This window comes from Cervus elaphus, chromosome 2, assembly GCF_910594005.1.
Source record: "Cervus elaphus chromosome 2, mCerEla1.1, whole genome shotgun sequence".
Lineage (NCBI taxonomy): Eukaryota > Metazoa > Chordata > Mammalia > Artiodactyla > Cervidae > Cervus > Cervus elaphus.
Genome location: NC_057816.1, coordinates 6,163,894 through 6,182,570, shown reverse-complemented (window position 1 = coordinate 6,182,570; position 18,677 = coordinate 6,163,894). Strand labels below are relative to the sequence as shown.

Genomic DNA, 18,677 nt, shown 5'->3' with positions numbered 1-18,677 from the left:
GAGAACCACTGTGCTTTCCTTTTTATCTTTTATGGGTGTGTGATTTGTAACTATTGTCCAGTGGGCCTGTCTTTTCCTAATGAGTGCTAAATTTACAACTTTTACAAAATAATTTGTTAAAAGAAACTTTTCCCAATTAAATCTGAAATATAAGTAGATTGTAGTGTTTTTTGAACTTATGTTGTCATTCTTTAAGAAAATACGCCATGTATTAAATATAGAAACAACCAAAAAGCTACATTAGAAGGGTATTATGTTATAAAATAAATGGTGAAATGTATCGCCATTGGATTTTTTATTTATTTTTTTTCCATTGGACTTTTTAAAATGGCATGGTTTCTTAATGCTTTTTAAAATACAATCAATTTAAAATTTTAATTTATACCCAGATTTCCAGCAATTCAATTGCCTAAAACCAAAGTACCTGCCTTTATCTTGGTCATATCAAAGAAAAAAAAAAAACCATATGTATTTTTTGCAACTCACAATATGAAAGACTAAAGACATAAACATATAGGAAGCAGTTCTGCCTTTTGAAACTTCTTTTTTGAAGTAGTTTTTAGTTTAACCATGGGGATTTAAAAGTGCTTGCTTGTTAATTTAAGGGTCATCAGGTGTATTCCCATTTGCCTTTCAAATTTTCTTGGCCCTCTGAATCTATGGATACCTTCCAGCTGTCTGTACCCTGGATCCCTAATAGACTTCAGCTTTTTGCTCTGTGGTTTTAATTTGTTTATATTCTGCTTGGTGTGCACACATTTAAAAGCAGTAATTATTAAGGAAGTGTAATAAAACAAAAAATAAATTGAGATTTTTGTTCTTCACTCTGTAGGAGATAAATTCTGTGGGAGCTTGGGTAGAATTTTCTCCCTGTGGTGACAATCAAAATGATGATTTATTGAGTATTTACTGTTTACTTAGCTTTGTGCTTGACACAGAGGGGTTACACTGGTAAACATGATATATTTGGTTTCTCCCCTTAATCCCACATTTAAGATATCTTAATTATTTAATTATACTGCCTCCCAAAGCCAATGCCTGTAAGAAAGAAAGAATTGGCTTACTGTCCTGGAGAGTTTGCTGCAATTCTAAGACTTTCAGGAAATCTGAATTCAACTTTAAGAATCATGAATTGACTGCCTCAAAATCATCCAGTCCATTTATCAATCTTTTAGTTCTCTGCTTTTTTGGATTATGCCATTGAGATGATGCAGAGTGGAAAGATCATTCTTTTTTTTTTTTTGGAAAGATCATTCTTAATGCTGCTGCTCCATTTAAGTGTGTGAAAGTGCTTTGAAAGAAATGAAAATTCATAAAAATAAAAGAGAATATGTCATTAACACCAGGGAGGAGAAAGACTGTTTCCTGCAACATAAACCTGTATGGCACAATGAGTGGTTAGATCATACATAATGTATGATCTTTGACTAATCTTTGACTAATATTTGTGAAAGTGCTTTGAAAAAAGTGAAAAGCCAACTAAGTACAAGGAAATGGTTTTATGGTAATTGTTAACACTAGGGAGGTCAGGTGTTGAGTATAGTTTATGGAATAACCATCTATTTATTATGCTAATACAAACTTTAGACAATTTGTGTCTTTTTGACTTAATTTGTTATTTTAACAAATTTTGTGCATATTTGTTTAAACTATTTTCATATCCTTGTGATAAAGTTGAGGTGGCTAACATTTGTATAAAGAGGAAGTACTGCATATGAAGTACACAATAAAAGTTGAGTCATTTGCTCATCGTCGGTCACATTTAGTAGCCAACTTTAGCCTGTCTTCTCTCTAGCTATTAGGCCTCATATTAGCTTTCACTCAATAATGCTATTTATTCTTGCTAATTAGTAACAAAAATAACTCAGTGAAGCTCACAGAGAAAATTGTCCAAGATTAAGATTTGAATCCCTTAGCTCTCTGGTTTATGTACCATTAATTATGCCTTTATTACTATTGTTATTTAGCATTCCTATAACATTAGCAAACTGCTTTAAATTGGTCCTTTTGCAAAGCTTTTCACTATTAATTAACTTCATCAGTATGTCTCTGGTGGCTGATGGATTAACCACCAAATATCCTGGTGATAAAGAATCACATATCTGTACAAAATTAATAGTATGCCTCTGAATTCAGTTTGTTAGCTGTTAAATCCTTTTCATTGCTCAGATGATTTCTTTCAGTGTCCAAAATAAGGTCTCTCCTCTTTCTAGGGGAACTTTTTCTCTGGTTCTTGAATACTTCAGATCAATTCCTATACAAACAGGCTCATATTTCTGGGTGTTTTCTTTATGCTGGATTAATGACAGATGAGATGATTAGATAGCATCACTGACTCAATGGACATGAATTTGAGCAAGCTCCAGGAGATAATGGAAGACAGAGGAGCCTAATGTGCTGCAATCCATGGGGTTGCAAAGAATCGGACACAACTTAGTAACTGAACAACAGCAACAGCAATAAACAATGACCAAGATAATCTCCCTGGTTTCCTACCAGGGAATGGATAATCTCTAATGGTTTATGTTCTTTAAAAATTTTCTTTCTTCTCTGTCCCTAATTATCTGTACTTTTGTCCAGTAAAGCTTTATTGAACCTCTGCCTTGCCACAAGGACATTATAATAAAATACAGTGTGAAAATAAAATACTGTGTGGTAAGTACTATGTAGTGCTTCTTTGGTAACAGAGGATATTCCCTAAAGTTTAGTCACCAATATGCCTTTCTTCCCTTTATTATTCTTCATCATTATTCTACATTTACTTCAGATATCTTCTACTTTTAAGGCTTTAACTGTCATTTCTGTGTTGACGAGGCTTATTTTTTCTGTCTCTAATGTGTTTCCAGCTTTGATTGTCAATTAAATTATTCTGTTTGAGGGTTCCTCTGAAATATCATATGCAGCGTATCTAAAACAGGGTTCATTTTCTTTAACTTGCTGTGTAATCTCCACTGACGTTAGTATCTCCAGTGATACTAACATTTTCATGATTCTCCAGGCTTAAAATTTTCAGCTTTTTGTTTTTGAGGGGAGGGGGAGGCTACTCCTTTTCTTTTGTCCATTATCTAACATAATTGAATTTTTGGTTAATTCTGCTTTTACAGTGTAGCATTATTTATTAAATTATATATTAATTTAAACATAGCTTTATGTCCCTCCCTGTGCTGCTCTGTGCTCAGTTGCTCAGTCATGTCTTTACGATCCTTTGGACTGTAGCTTGCCAGGCTCCTCTGTCCGTGGGATTTTTCAGGAAAGAATACTGGAGTGGGTAGCCATTTCCTCTTCCAGGGGATCTTCCCAACCCAGGGATCGAACCCACATCTCCTGTGTCTTCTGCATTGTAGACAGATTCTTCACTGCTGAGCCATCAGGGAAATCCCATGTTCTTTGCTTAATGACTCCCAATTGCTTATTAAAATAAAACACCTCGGACTCTATTTGAGGTTCTCTGTCAATTAGAATAATCTTCTGTACTTTGAAGGATGATGCTCATTAAGATAAATTCTTACGTGTTTAAAAATTCATATCCTTTCATATCAATATATGTACTACTTACTTTTCTTCATAGTTACCCATTTATGTAGAAATCATTTACATATTCCTTTATGAGTATACTTATGCATGTATGTAGAACTAATTCTATCATAAGTATCTATTTTGTGAAACATGATAGTTTTAACTCATTCTTGCCCAGATCTAGAAACTACTTCATAACATGTCCTTAGTGAAAAAAAGAAGGAAAAGAAGAAAGAGATGAGGTGGAGGAATATGAAAAAAGCCATATATAAAGGTGTTTATTTCACTCTCTTCTAAGCATATTATTTTTACTTGTTTTTTAATCTTATTTTAAATATTTCATCACTCTCATGTTTATGGACATAATTTAGCTCTTTGCTAAAATATAGTTTGGCCAGTTATTTTTTAAAAAAGTTCATATATTTTTACCAAATAAGAAAATTTACAGCTGTTTTTTTTTTCCTTTCCCTTCAAAAGACTAGATGGGAATACCAGCCCTTGAAAGCAGGGAAGATGGTTATATGGTTACGATAGTTCAGCTTTTGACTCTTTCCTGTGTTCCACCATTTGGGCATCAGGGAGAAGACTTCAGTTTTGTCGTCTTTTGTTAATTTGTTGGGAATGGAGGTGAGGAGTTGTGCTTTTCATACATTAGAGAGACTGATGTGTTCAGGCTTGCTCAATGTTGAGTGAGAAACTCAGTGGTGAACTCTTAAATGTCTGGCTCAATATATATTTTTAAAATCCAAGATTCTCATATTCAAAAATTTAAAGTTTATTATAATTTTATATCTTACAAGATCAACAGCTCTAAATCTCACTACTTATCTAACACTTTTTCTCCCACATATGTGTTCTGTAGACATGACTTCATTCTCGAGAGACAGGTCAGACATAAGTTGTCACCATTTCTGTTTCAGAGATGAGGAAACTGCGACTTACCTCAGTCTCTGATACTAAGTTCAGAAGTCAGGGAAGGGTTTGTGGACTTAAGTCATTGTTTATCCTGTGAGTTCACACTTAATCTGCAAGTTTTTGATACATTCTAAATAGTCTCTTGATGCTAAGTTTACATAACACATGGCAAGATTTTATAAAGAGAAGATTGAAGATCAAAGGAAGTTAAAATAAATGAATTTCTCTTGTTTCTTTAACATTTAAATATGCCTTTTAATTGGCTTGAGGAAGTTGTCTTTTAGTCCTAGCTTGCTGAGTTTTTATTAGGAATGGATGTGGGCCTTTATCAAATATTTTTATGCATTTATTGAGAAGATCATATGATTTTTCTTCTAGAGTGTTAATATGATGAATTACGTTGATTTTCAAATGTTAAACCAACTTTGCATTTCTGGGATACATCCCACTTGGCCATGATGCATTATGTATCCTTTTTATGTATTGTTGGATTTGATTTGCTGACATTTTTAAAATAATTTTTCCATCTGTGTTCATAAGAGATACTTGTAGTCTTCTTGTAATGACTTTGTCTTATTTTGGTATCAGAGTAATAATGACTTCATGGAGTCAGTTGAGATTTATTCTCTGGTCTTCAATTTTCTAGAAGAATTTGTGTGGAAGGTATTATTTCTTCCTTAAATATTTGGTGCAGTTCATCAAATGAAGCTATCTGAGCTTGATTTTTCCCTTGTGGGAAACATTTTTAACTACAAATTCAATTTCTTAGATAATTCCAGGTCTGTGGAGGTTATTTATTTATTCATTTTGAGTCAGTGTGGGTAGTGTTTTCCTTTTAAGGAATTTGTTCATTTCATCTAAGTTGTTATATTTATTGGCATAAAATTGTTCATGATATACCCTTATTATCCTTCTATCCTTCTAACACTTGTAGGCTATCACCTCTCTTACTCCTGGTGTTGGTATTTTATGTTTGTTCTCTCTCTTCTTCGCTTTCTCTTTCCTTAGCCAGTCTGGCTAGAACTGTATTCTTTCTGTTGTGCTCTGTTTCATTGATTTTCACTCTGATCTTTTATTCTTATCTTTCTTCTGCTTGTTTTGGATTTCTTTTGCTTTTCTGTTGCTAGTTTTTTAAAGTGGAAGCTGTAATCATTGATTTGAGACAATTGTTTTTTACACTGAAGTCATGATACTCTTTTAAATAGTTCCAAAGTTTTAAAATTGTATTTATTATGATGATGATTAATCTGGAGTTTATTTTTATTTATGATACAAGTTAGGAATCTAATTTAAATATTTTCCTTTCCCCAATAATTTGTGTTATTTTTCTGTCATAAACCAGGGTTCTATATATGCTTGGATTTGTTTCTGGGTGCTTTAGGGTTTATGTCTGTCCCTAGGCCAGTATCATAGAATCCTTATTTCCTAAAGCTTTAGAATTAATCTTGTTCTATGGTAGAGCAAATCCCCCCTCCTTGTTCTTTTTTTACTTCTATTCTTTTTTAAAATTTTTAATTGGAGGAGAGTTGCTTTACAGTGTTGTGTTGGTTTCTGCCACACACTACGTGAATCAGCCATAAGTATACATGTCTCCTTCCTCTTGAACTTCCCTCCCACCCCCTCCCCATCTTGTCCCTCTAGGTTGTCACAGAGCACTGTCCTTGTTCTTCTCCAGAATTGTCTTTGTTTTTTAAAACCATTATCTTGCCTGTGAACTTTAAAATTAAGTTTTATGAAAAGTCTTATTGTGATCTTGATTGTTATTATTCTGAATTTTTGGGCTTCCCAGGTGGTGCTAATGGTAAAGAACCCCCTGCCAATGCAGGAGAATAAGAGATGCGGGTTCAATGACTGGGTCAGGAAGATCCCATGGAGGAGGGCATGACAGCCCATTGCAGTTTTCTTTCCTGGAGAATCCCACGAACAGGAGCCTGGTGAGCTACAGTCCATAGATCACAGAGTCAGATGTGACTGAAGTGACTTAGCACACACACACATATTCTGAATTTTTAGGTTAATTTGGTAGCAGTTAGCATTTTTATAGTACTAAGTGTTTCTATCTGAGTTGGTATACCTTGTCACTTATTTAGACCTTCTTTTTAAAAAAAATACGTTATTTAACTTTGTCACAGCTGGGAGGTAGGCGCTGTCATCTCCAGTATATAGGTTCTATAGGAGAATAAGGGACTTTCCCAGGAGCACCTGGCTAGTAAAGCCTAAGCCTACCCAATTTCAGAGGCCATTTTGCTAGATGTTGTTATTTGCTTAAAATATTTTTCTGCTTTCCCAATGAAAGAATTACACTTCTTGCCCCATTGATATAAAGCTGGGCCATGTAACTTGCGTGGGCCAGTGAAATGTGAGTGAAAGTAATGTGTACCACTTCCTGGGAGAAGGTTTAAGAGCCTTTTCTTCCGCTGTGAGGCTAGGATGTCTACAGTGGAAGGTGCTTCTTTAGCCTGGATCCTGCTTTAGGGTGACTCCTTTTTGTTTTGCCTGGTGTGCTGCAACCTCTTAATTAGTATCTAGAGTTCTCAAAAAGGTGATTTGATATTGTTAAGTTTGGTATCTTCAGTCAGGAGTGAGAGCCTGAGACATGCTCTTCTGCCATCTTGCGGATGTCACTCCTATTTAGATCTTTTTTTATGTTAACTTCCCTGGTGGCTCAGACAGTAAAGAATCCACTTGCAGTTCAGGAGACTTGGGTTAATCCCTGGGTGGGGAAGAGCCCCTGGAGAAGGGAATGACTACCCACTTCAGTATTCTTGCCTGGAGAATTCCAAGGACAGAGGAGGCTGGCAGGCTACAGTCCATGAAGTCACAAAGAGTTGGACAGGAGCGACTAACACATCACTTTTATGTTAACATTTTGTAATTCTTTTCATAAGTCCTAGGCATCTTTTGTTGTATTTATTCCTAATGTCTTATAGTTTTTGTTGCTATTGTAAGTGCTATTCATTTTTTCAGTATTGCTGACTTCAACTGTTACAAATATTGATAATTTATCTGTAGGTTCTCTTGGATTTTCTGCAAGGACAATCAATGCATTTCTAAATTCTTACTGTGTTTTCTTTTTCATTTTAACTTCTTGTATAACTTATTTCTTTTTCTTATCTTGTTGCATTAGATACAACAATATTAGTACTGGGTAGAAGAGCACAGGTGATGTTAGGCATCTGTGTCTTGCCTTTCCTTAATGAGATTACTTAAAATTCTATTATTAGGTATGATTTTATATAGTTTCTTGGTATTTGCTCCTTGTCAGGTTAAGGAATTTATCTTCTTAATTTGTCAACAGTGTTTGTTAGAAATAAGCATTGTATTTTTAAAGTGCTTTTTCTACATCTTTTGGGATTATGATATGGTATTTTAAATCTTTATTCTACTAATTATGATGAATTATGGTGATAGACTTTCTGATAAAAAAGTCTTGTGGGTTGTATAACAGTTTTATCATTTAATTATTACCTATCCTGGATTTAGCTTTTGTATTTGTATTCCTGGTGAGATTGGTTTATACTGTCCTTGTCCTATTTTGGTATCAAGATTATACTAGCTTTGGAAAGTGAGTTGGATAGATTTATCCATTTCTTTTCTCAAACCTTTTATATCTGTTTTGTGAAAATTTGTTAAAACTACCCTGTAAAAAAAAAAAATTGAACCTGCTATTTTGGGGGTGGGAAGAGGCGAAAAAGGAATTCTTTTTGATAACGAACTTGTTTTCATGTTGCTGCTAAGTCGCTTCAGTCGTGTCCGACTCTGTGCCACCCCAGAGACAGCAGCCCACAGGCTCCTCTGTCCCTGGAATTCTCCAGATAAGAACACTGGAGTAGAAAAAAAAAAAAAAAAGAACACTGGAGTGGGTTGCCATTTCCTTCTCCAATGCTTGAAAGTGAAAGTGAAGTCGATCAGTTGTGTCTGACTTGTAGCGACCCCATGGACCAGGCTCCTCTGTCCATGTGGTTTTCCAGGCAAGAGTACTGGAGTGGGTTGCCATTGCCTCCTCAAGTTTTCATGTTAAGTTTCCTGTTTCTCCCAGAGTCAATTTTGGAGGTATAGTTGATCCTTGAACAACGTGGAGGTTGTGGTGCCAACCCCCCACACAGTTGAAAATCTTCATACTATTATCTCTGCTTCAGAAACAGATGAATTGATAAATGACTCATCCAAGGGCAGGAAGCTGAAGCAGTTTATATAGAATTAGGACTCAAACCCTAGTTCTTTTGATTCCACATATTGCAGTTGCTAATCAGATGCAGACTTTTCCCCACACTTAAGTAAAGACCTGTAAAATGAAAATGCAGATACTGTAGTTATTGAAAAAAAATAGGTGTGTAAGTGGGCCCACACAGTTCAAATGCATGTTGTTCAAGGATCAACTGTATATATATTTCTTTTAAAAAATGCATGCTTCTTGCACACACATATTTTATTCTTTTCATTCATTATCCACTCATTCATCCAGTACATATTTATTGAGCACCTGCTATGTGTTAGGCATTTCATCTTAATTTTCAATTTAAAAATATTTGTACTCATCTCTTTGGGGTTCTTATCTTTTTTTTTTTTTGCCTTCTCTTTCTCTTGATGGTGGTAATATAACACTAATAGCAAATATTTCAAGACCTGTTCAAAGTCACAAATCTAGTAAGTGATTGAGTGGGATATATGAGCCTAGACAGACTGGGTCCAGAGCCTTTGCCTTAGGCACTGTTCCATAGTATTTTGGTCTATTCTACAGTATATTGTTTTGCTAGAAGTTTGACTACTGTATTAGCTTTTCAGGTAATCAATCTTTATTTATGCTCAACAAATGATTAGATATTAATTTCTTCTTTCCTTTGACAACTTCTCACTTCATTTTCATACCACTTGAAGAAATCTATAGCTTGGGTTGTATTTGGTGGTTGAGTTCTCGAGGTTATGTGAAGAGGCACACGTAAGCTTGGAAGAATAATCATGTTTTCCTCTCGTTTTCAGTCTGCATCTTTTTGTTTGGAGTAGTGTGAGGCTTAGGTGCATATTCCTTTGTTAGGGACTTGAGTGATCACATCCTTGTTGACTGGTTTGAGTGATCACATCCTTGTTGACTGGCTCCCGCTGGTGAGCCAACAGGATATGCAGCAACAGCTCTTCATCTCTGCTTTTTGAGGGAGTTAATGAAGATTTGACACTGTTTCTGAAAGTTTGCTGATTCTCTGTTAAAATGCCCTGCTTTCTATTTCCTTCTCTAAAGCATGTCTTGAATTGTTTCCCAATGTGGAAATAATTAGCCAATTTAAATAAAGACAACAAGCCACAGAGCCAACAAAAGAACTTTTCATCTTTTGGCTTAATTCACCTCATTTCTTTAAAATGTTTGGTATTGCTACTCTGTTCACTGGGTTAAAGGCAAGAAAACCAAATAGTTACGCATCTGCTGAGTCTCTTGGGAAATAACTATGGTAAACAACCAAATCTTAACTTTTGCCATCATCAGAGAAATTATTTTTAAGTGGAACTTTTTGTTACAGAGCAATATAGCCTATTTTAGAAAATTAGGGGAAAATAGGGAAAAGGTAAAAACTTCTCATAAACTTCCATCGTATGCGTTTTTAATATAGCTGTCATCACAATACATACACAATTTTGTCCTACTACTTTTTTCCACTTAATACGTAAGCATTTTTCATGTTATGACAGTCTCCTAGTAATTATTTTTGATGGATAAGTTGTCCATAAGAAGATAAATCAAAAATTTATTAACCATTTTATACTCTTAAAGTTTTAGGGTTGTTCTTTCTTTTTTACCATTACTATGAATATCTGTATATTGTAGTGATTAAGAACTGATTCTGTATGACCTTGAACAAGTTATTTGATCTTTGAAAGTACCTACCTCATAAAGCTGTTTTGAGGATTACATAAGATAATACACATAATGCATGTAGCATAGTGATTATTCTGAGTACATAGTTTTCAATAAGTGATAATTAATGTTAATGTCCCTGGGATAAGTATCTTAATGCATACAGCTTTTTGCTTAATTGAAAAATTTAGGATTAATTTCCCGAAATAGATTTAACTTGATCAAAGTCTATATTTTTATGGCTCTTGAAATGGCTTTTAAAAGGGTTGCATCGTGTAATAGCATTTGTAAATACTGGCTCCCCCAGTATCTCAGTAGTAAAGAATCTGCCTGTAATGCAGGAGACATGGGTTTGATCCCTGGGTTGGGAAGATTTCCTAGAGGAGGAATTGGCAACCCACTCCAGTATTCTTGCCTGGGAAATTCCATGGACAGAGGAGCTTGGTGAGCTACAGTTCATAGGTCACAAAAGAATCCAACACGACTTAGCAACTAAACAACAACAATATGAGATATTAACTTCCTGTACTTTGCTAGCATTAGAAATTTCAATGACTTATAACTATTTTAGCCAGTTTACTAGTTAATGAACAAGTATATAGTTTTTGTAAAATATTTATTTGACTGTGCCACATCTTAGTTGAGGCATGCGGGATCTTTTAGTTGGGGCATGTGGGATATAGTTCCCTGACCAGGGATTGAACACAGGCCCCCTGCATTGAGAGCGCAGAGTCTTAGCTACTGGACCATCAGAAAAATCCCTATAGTTTTAATTTATATATTTTTGGAAACTTTTTATGTGTTTACTATTTATTCTTTCTTTTTTTCTGAACTTCTCCCATATTTTTAGGGAAAAACTTCTAGTTTAAAATAAATTCAGTCATTATCTGTGTGCTACAGTTTGAATGTTTGTGTCCCCCTTAAATTCATTTGTTGAAATCCTAATGGCCAGTGTGATGGTATTAGGAGATGGGACCTACCGGGAGTAGCTTAAGTCATGAGAGTGGAGCCCTCACAAATGGGATTAGTGCACTTAGAAAAAAGACTTGATAGAATTCCCTAGGTTCTTCTGCCATATAGGAATACAATGAGAAGTCTGCAATCCAAAAAAGAGAGCCCAGAACCTGGCCATGCTGGCACTATGATCTTGGACTTCTAGACCCCAGAACTGTGAGAAATAAATTTCTGTTGTCTATAAGCCATTCAGTCTGTGGTATTTCGTTATAGCAGCCTAAATGGAATAAGATACTGTGTAAGTTGTATTGTTAGGCTTGACACCATACTGTACAAATCATTCAGATTCACTATTATAATGCCATTTTGCACAGTTGGCTATGGAATGATAGAGCTAATGTAATGATTTCCTAAATCTCATTTTCTTCTAATACTTTACTGATACATGAATATCACTGTGGATGTTCTTGAAGAATTGGAATATTATCTGAAAATGTCCTTTAAATCAGTGGTCCCCAGCCTTTTTGGCATCAGGGACTGGTTTCATGAAAGACAATTTTTCCATGGACCAGGGGCGGGGAGATGGTTTCAGGATGATTCAAGTGCATTACCTTTATTATGTACTTTATTTCTCTTATTATTATTTCAGTGCCACCTCAGATCATCAGACATTAGATCCTTGAGGTTGGGGACCCCTGCTTTAAATAACAGCTATTTGTTTGATGATGTTCTTTTCCAAATGAAAACTGTCTATACATATATACTGAATGTCTCTCTCTACATATAATATTCATAGAATTTAATTCCCTTAAATAGGCATATATATAGTGATTAAAAACAAAAGCTTTAGAGTCAGCCAGCCCTATTCTTAAATCTCAACTTTTACACACTATTTAAAATAGTTCTGTTTGTAATAGCATCAAAATACATGAAACACATAGGGGTAGTTTTAACATAAAAAGTAAAAGATCTTTGCTGAGAACTGTAAAACACTGCAAGAGAAACAGTATTTGGAGAGGTATATCATGTTTATAGATTGGAAAGTTCAATATTGCTAAGATGTCAGGCAAAGGAGAAAGGGAAAGATATACCCAGTTGAATGCAGAGTTCCAAAGAATAGCAAGGAGACAGAAAACCTTCTGCCTTAAGTGAACAATGCAAAAGAAATAGAGGAAAACAATAGAATGGGAAAGACTAGAGATCTCTTCATGAAAATTAAAGATACCAAGGGAACATTTCATGCAAAGATAGGCACAATAAAGGACAGAAACATTAAGGACCTAACAGAAGCAGAAGAGATTCAGAAGAGGTGGCAAGAATACACAGAACTGTACAAAAAAGGTCTTAATGACTTGATTAACTACGATGATGTGGTCACTTACCTAGAGCCAGACATCCTGGAGTGTGAAGTCAAGTGGGCCTTACTACGAACAAAGCTAATGAAGGTGATGGAATTCCAGCTGAGCTATTTCAGATCCAAAAAGATGATTGGCTTTAAAACTGCTCTCAATATGCTAGTGAATGTGGAAAACTCAGCAGTGGCCACAGGAGTGGAAAAGGTCAGTTTTCATTTCAATCCCAAAGAAGAGCAGTGCCAGAGAATGTTCAAACTACCATACCGTTGTGCTCATTTCACATGCTAGCAAGATAATGCTCAAAATCCTTCAAGCTAGGCTTCAACAGTACATGAACTGAGAACTTCCAGATGTACAAACTGGATTTAGAAAAGGCAGAGGAACCAGAAATTAAATTGTCAGCATCCGTTGGATCATAGAAAAAGCAAGAGAATTCCAGAAAAACATTTGCTTCATTGACTATGCTAAAGATCTCAACAAACTAGAAAATTCTTAAAGAGATGGGAGTACCAGACCACCTTACCTGCCTCCTGAGAAACCTGTATGCGGGTCAAGAAGCAGCAGTTAGAACCGGATGTGAAACACTGGACTGGTTCAAAACTGGAAAGAATATGTCAAGGCTGTATACTGTCACTCTGCTTATTTAACTTATACTCAGAGTACATCATGCAAAATGCCAGACTGGATGAATCACAAGTGGGAATCAAGATTGCCAAGGGAAATATCGATAACCTCAGATACGCAGATGACACCACCCTTATGGCAAAGCAATGAGAAATGAAAGAGCCTTGATAAAGGTGAAAGAGGAGAATGAAAAAACTGGCTTAAAACTCAACATTCAAAAAATGAAAATCATGGCATCTGGTCCCATCACTTCATGGAAAATGGAAAAAATGGAAACAGTGACTTGGGGAAAAAATGGAAACAGTGACAGATTTTATTTTCTTGGACTCCAAAATCAGTGCAGACGGTATAACTGCAGCCATGAAATTAAAAGATGCTTGCTCCTTGGAAGACAAATTATGACAAACCTAGACAGGGTATTAAAAAGCAGAGACATCACTTTGCTGACAAATGTCCGTTCAAAGCTATGGGTTTTCCAGTAGTCATGCACAGATGTGGAGAAGGAAATGGCAACCCACTCCAGTACTCTTGCCTAGAAAATCCCATGGATGGAGGAGCCTGGTAGGCTACAGTCCCTGGGGTTGCGAAGAGTTGGACACAACTGAGCGACTTCACTTTCACTTTTCACTTTCATGCATTGGAGAAGAAAATGGCAACCCACTCCAGTGTTCTTGCCTAGAGAATCCCGGGGACAGAGGAGCCTGGTGGGCTGCCGTCTGTGGGGTCGCACAGAGTCGGACACAACTGAAGCAACTTAGCAGCAGCAGCATGCACAGATGTAAGAGTTGGACCATAAAGAAGGCTGAGCACCGAAAAATTGATCCTTTTGAACTGTGGTGCTGGAGAAGACACTTGAGTGTCCCTTGCACAGCAAGGAGATCAACTAGTCACTCCTAAAGGAAATCAACCTTGAATGTGCATTGGAAGGACTGATGTTGAAGCTGAAGCTCTAATACTTTGGCCACCTGATGTGAAGAGCCAACTCATTGGAAAAGACCCTCATGCAGAGCTTCCCAGGTGGCTCAGTGGGTAAATAATCTGCCTGCCAATGCAGGACTCATAAGAGACACGGGTTCAATCCCTGGGTCCCGAAGATCCCCTGGAGAAGGAAATGGCAACCCACTTCAGTATTCTTGCCTGGAGAATTCCATGGACAGAGGAGCCTATTGGTCTTCAGTCCACGGGGTCACAAAGAGTTAGACATGGCTGAACGACCAAACAATAACTGATGCTGGAAAAGATTGAAGGCAGGAGGAGAAGGGGGCGACAGAGTATGAGATGCTGGATGGCATCATCGACTCAATGGAAATGAGTTTGAGCAAACTCCGGGAGATCGTGAAGGGCAGGGAAGCCAGGTGTGCTGCAGTCCATGAGGTCACAAAGAATCAGACACAACTGAGCGACTGAACAACAATAACAACTGGTGGCTCAGATAGTAAATAATCCACCTGCAGTGTCAAAGACCCAGGTTCAATCCGTGGATCAGGAAGATCCCCTGGATAAGGGAATGGCTATCTACTCCAGTATTCTTGCCTGGAGAATTCCATGGACACAGGAGCCTGGCAGGCTGTAGAGTCCATGGGGTCGTGAAGAGTCAGACGTGACTGAGTGACTAACACTTAGTGTAAATAGAATTTTTATATGCCCTGGGAAGGCAAAAAATTTGTGTGACTCACTTATTGAGATTTTTCTTACTGGCGTCTTCTGAAACCAAACTTGCAAAATATCCAAGGTATGCCTGTAATTCATTTCTTTTTATATCTGACTAGCATTCTATTACATGTATACACTCATCTTATCCATTCTGTTGTTGGACGTTTGAATTTTTCCAGTTTTTGCCTATTTTTAATAAAGCTGCTACGAGCAGCTGTTGTTAATCTTGTTTTGGACACATACTTTCATTTCTCTTGGGTAAATACCTAGAAATGAAATTGGTAGGTCATGGCATAGGTATGACCTATGTTGTGGGTTTCTTACGACAGTTTCATAAGAAGCTGTCAGTTTTCCAAAGTGGTTGTACCATTTTACACTCCCACCAGCATTATATCAGAGCTCTGATTGTTCTGTATCTTTGCTAGCTAACATCTGGTGTTTTTTAATTCTAGCTCTTCTGGTGGATTGTGAATTTAATTTACATTCTCTGGTGACTGATAATATTAAGCACTTCTTCATGTGCTTAATGGCCACTCAGATATCTTCTTTTGTGAAGTATCTATTCAGGTCTTTGGCCCACTAAGAAAAAAATAGCTTTATGGAAATCCAATTCACGTTTCATACACATTTATTCATTTAAAATACACAATTCAGTGGTTTGGGGGCATATTATTAGTTTTTAAGTTGTAAAATACACATCTGACATAAAAATTGCCACTTTAACTATCTTAAAGTATACAATTCAGCGTCACTAATTATACTCACAAGGTTGTACAACCAACACCATTATTTCTAAAACTCTTCATCATTCCAGACGGAAACTCTGCAGCCATTCTCTGGTAACCGCTAATCCACTTTCTGTTGCTATGAACTTGCCTAGTCTAGATAGTTCATATTTGTAGAATCATATAATATTTGTCCTTTATATGGCATATTTCACTTAGCATAATGTTTTCAAGGTTGATCCACGTTATAACACATGTCAGAACTTCATTCCTTTTCGTAGCTGAATAATATTCACATATATATCATGGGCTTCTCTGGTGGCTCATCAATAAAGAGTCCACCTGCAATACAGGAGATGTAAGTTTGATCCCTGGGTCAGAATATGCCCTGGAGGAGGGCATGGCATCTCACTCTAGTATTCTTGCCGGGCAAACCCCATGGACAGGAGCCTGGTGGGCTACAGTCAGTCCATGGTGTCACAGAGTCGGAAGTGACTGAAGCAGCTGAACAGACATATCCCAGTTTATTTATTCATAAGTTGATGGACACTGGGTTGCTTCTACCGTTGTATTATTGTGAATAATGCTGCAGTGAAAATTGGTGTACAAGTATCTATTTTAAATCTCTGCTTTCAACTCCTTTAGCATATCTGTAGAAATGAAATTGTTGTAAGGCAGTTCTATGTTTAGCTTTTTGAGGAACTCTCAAACTTTTCTCCATTATTTTACATTCCCATCAACAATGTTCAGAGGTTCCAGTTTCACCACATACTTGTCAGCCTTTGCTATTTTCATTATTATTTCATTGAAGGATAGTTGACATACAGTTATTAGTTTTAGGCATACAACATAGTGATTTGAATTTATATACATTACAAATTGATCACAATAAGTCTACTAATATTCTGTTACCATACAAAGGTATTACAGTATTACCATACAAAGTTATTACATTTATTACAAATGACCATATAAATGTAAACCTATTTCTGACTCCTCATTTCCATATATTTTCCTATTTTTTAAAAAATAACCATTATTTTCTAAAGTGATTTGAGGGGAAAATTGAGGGGAAGTACAAGGAATTCTCATAAGCCCATATTCCCATTTTTGGACTTAAGTTTTCAATTCATTTGGGTAAGTACCAAGAAGCATGATTATTGGATCATATATTTTCATATAAAAATGCAAAACTGTTTTCCATAGTGGTTGCAGCAATGAATGAGAGTTCCTATTGCTCCACATTTTTGTCAGCATTTGTTGTCAATGTCATCAATGGGTTTTGGCCATTCTGATAGATGTGCAGTGGTACCTTGTTGTTTTAACTTGAGTGTCTCTAATGACATAATAACGTGAAGCATTTTTTCATATACTTACTTGCCCTCTGTATATCTTCTTTGGTGAGGTGTCTGTTCAAGTCTTCTACTCATTTTTTTAAAAACTGGAGTGTTTTCTTATTAGGGTGTTAAATTTTAAGAGCTCTTTGTATATTTTAGATAAGTCCTTTATCAGATACATCTTTTGCAAATATTTCCACTCTGACTTGCTTTGAGATTGTCTTCCATAGAGCAGAACTTTTTAATTTTAATGAGGCCCAGTTTATCAATGATTTCTTTCATGGATCATGCCTTTGATGTTCTAGCTAACATGTTATTCTGTTCCATTGATCTATTTCTCTATTTTTTCACCAACAGCACACTGTCCTGGTTACTGTAGATTTATAAGTCTTGACGTCAAGTAGTGTCAGTCTTCTGACTTTGTTCTTCTTCTGTAATATGGAATTGGCTACTTTGGTTCTTCTGCCGCTCCACATAAACTTCAGAGTCAGCTTGTTGATATTCACAAAATAACTTGCTGGAATTTTTATTTGGATTGTACTGGATCTAAAGATCAAGTTGGGAAGGACTAACATCTTGACAACATTTATTTAATCTTCCTATCCATGACATGGAACATCTCTCCATTCAGTTCTGCTGTCTTTCATCAGAGCTTTATAGTTTTCCTCATATAGCTCTTACACATAGGTTTTGGGTTGTTTTGTTTTGGATTTTTTTTGCCTTAGATCTAAGTATTAATATTTTGGTTTTTACAGTGCTAATGTAAATGGTAATGTGTTTCTAATTTAAAATTCCTCTTGTTCATTGCTTGCATACAGGAAACCAATTGACTTCTGTGTATTAACCTTGTATCCTGCAAGTTTGCTATAACTGCTTATTAGTTCATATAAATTTTTTTAACCAGTTTGCTAATATCTACGAAAAGTCTCCTAATATTATGATTGTGTTGACTCCATAGGTCAATTTAGGGAGAATGGTTTTGTTGTTGTTCAGTTGCTTAGTCCTGTCTAATTCTTTGTGACCCCACGGACTGCAGCACACCAGGTTTCCCTGTCTGTCACTGTCTCCTGGAAGTTGCTCAAACTCATGTCCATTGATTTGGTGATGCATCCAACCATCTCATACTCTGTTGCCCCTTTCTCCTCCTGTCCTTAATCTTTCCCAACTTTTCCAATGAGTCGGCTTTTTGCATCAGGTGGCCAAAGTATTGGCACTTCAGCATCAGCATCAGTCCTTCCAATGAATATTTAGGGTTTATTTCCTTTAGGATTGACTGGTTGATCTCCTTGCTGTGCAGGGGACTCTCAAGAGTCTTCTCTAACACCACAGTTCAAAAGCATCTATTCTTTGGCACTCAGCCTTCTTTATGGTCCAACTCTCACATCCATGCATGACTACTGGAAAAACCATAGCTTTGGCTATATGGACCTTTGTTGGCAAAGTGATGTCTCTGCTTTTTAATACCCTGTCTGGGTTTGTCATAGCTTTTCTTCCAAGGAGCAAGCATCTTTTAATTTCATGGCTGCAGTCACCATCTGCAGTGATTTTGAAGCCCAAGAAAATAAAGTCTGTAACTATTTCCATTGTTTCCCCGTCTATTTGCCATGAAGTGATGGGACCTGATGCCATGATCTTAGTTTATTGAGTGTTGAGTTTTAAGCCACCTTTTTCACTCTCTTCTTTCACTTTTATCAAGAGGCTCTCTAGTTCCTTTTCACTTTCTGCCATTAGGGTGGTGTCATCTGCATAT

The 18,677-nt window shown here is 36.3% G+C and overlaps 1 protein-coding gene across 6 annotated transcripts in view; it reads left to right on the top strand.

Moving 5' to 3' along the window:
• The window catches only part of LOC122708866 (CAAX prenyl protease 2), a 79,067-nt gene that overhangs the window by 11,080 nt on the left and 49,310 nt on the right, over positions 1 to 18,677 (top strand). Inside the window, exon 1 of one of the 6 annotated variants that reach the window (XM_043925602.1) lies at positions 6,350 to 6,365. The exons of the other annotated variants lie outside the window; for them this stretch is intronic. The gene's annotated coding sequence lies outside the window, so the exon portion shown is untranslated. Of the gene's footprint in view, positions 1 to 6,349; positions 6,366 to 18,677 lie in introns of those variants that run through there. 6 annotated transcript variants of the gene reach the window in all.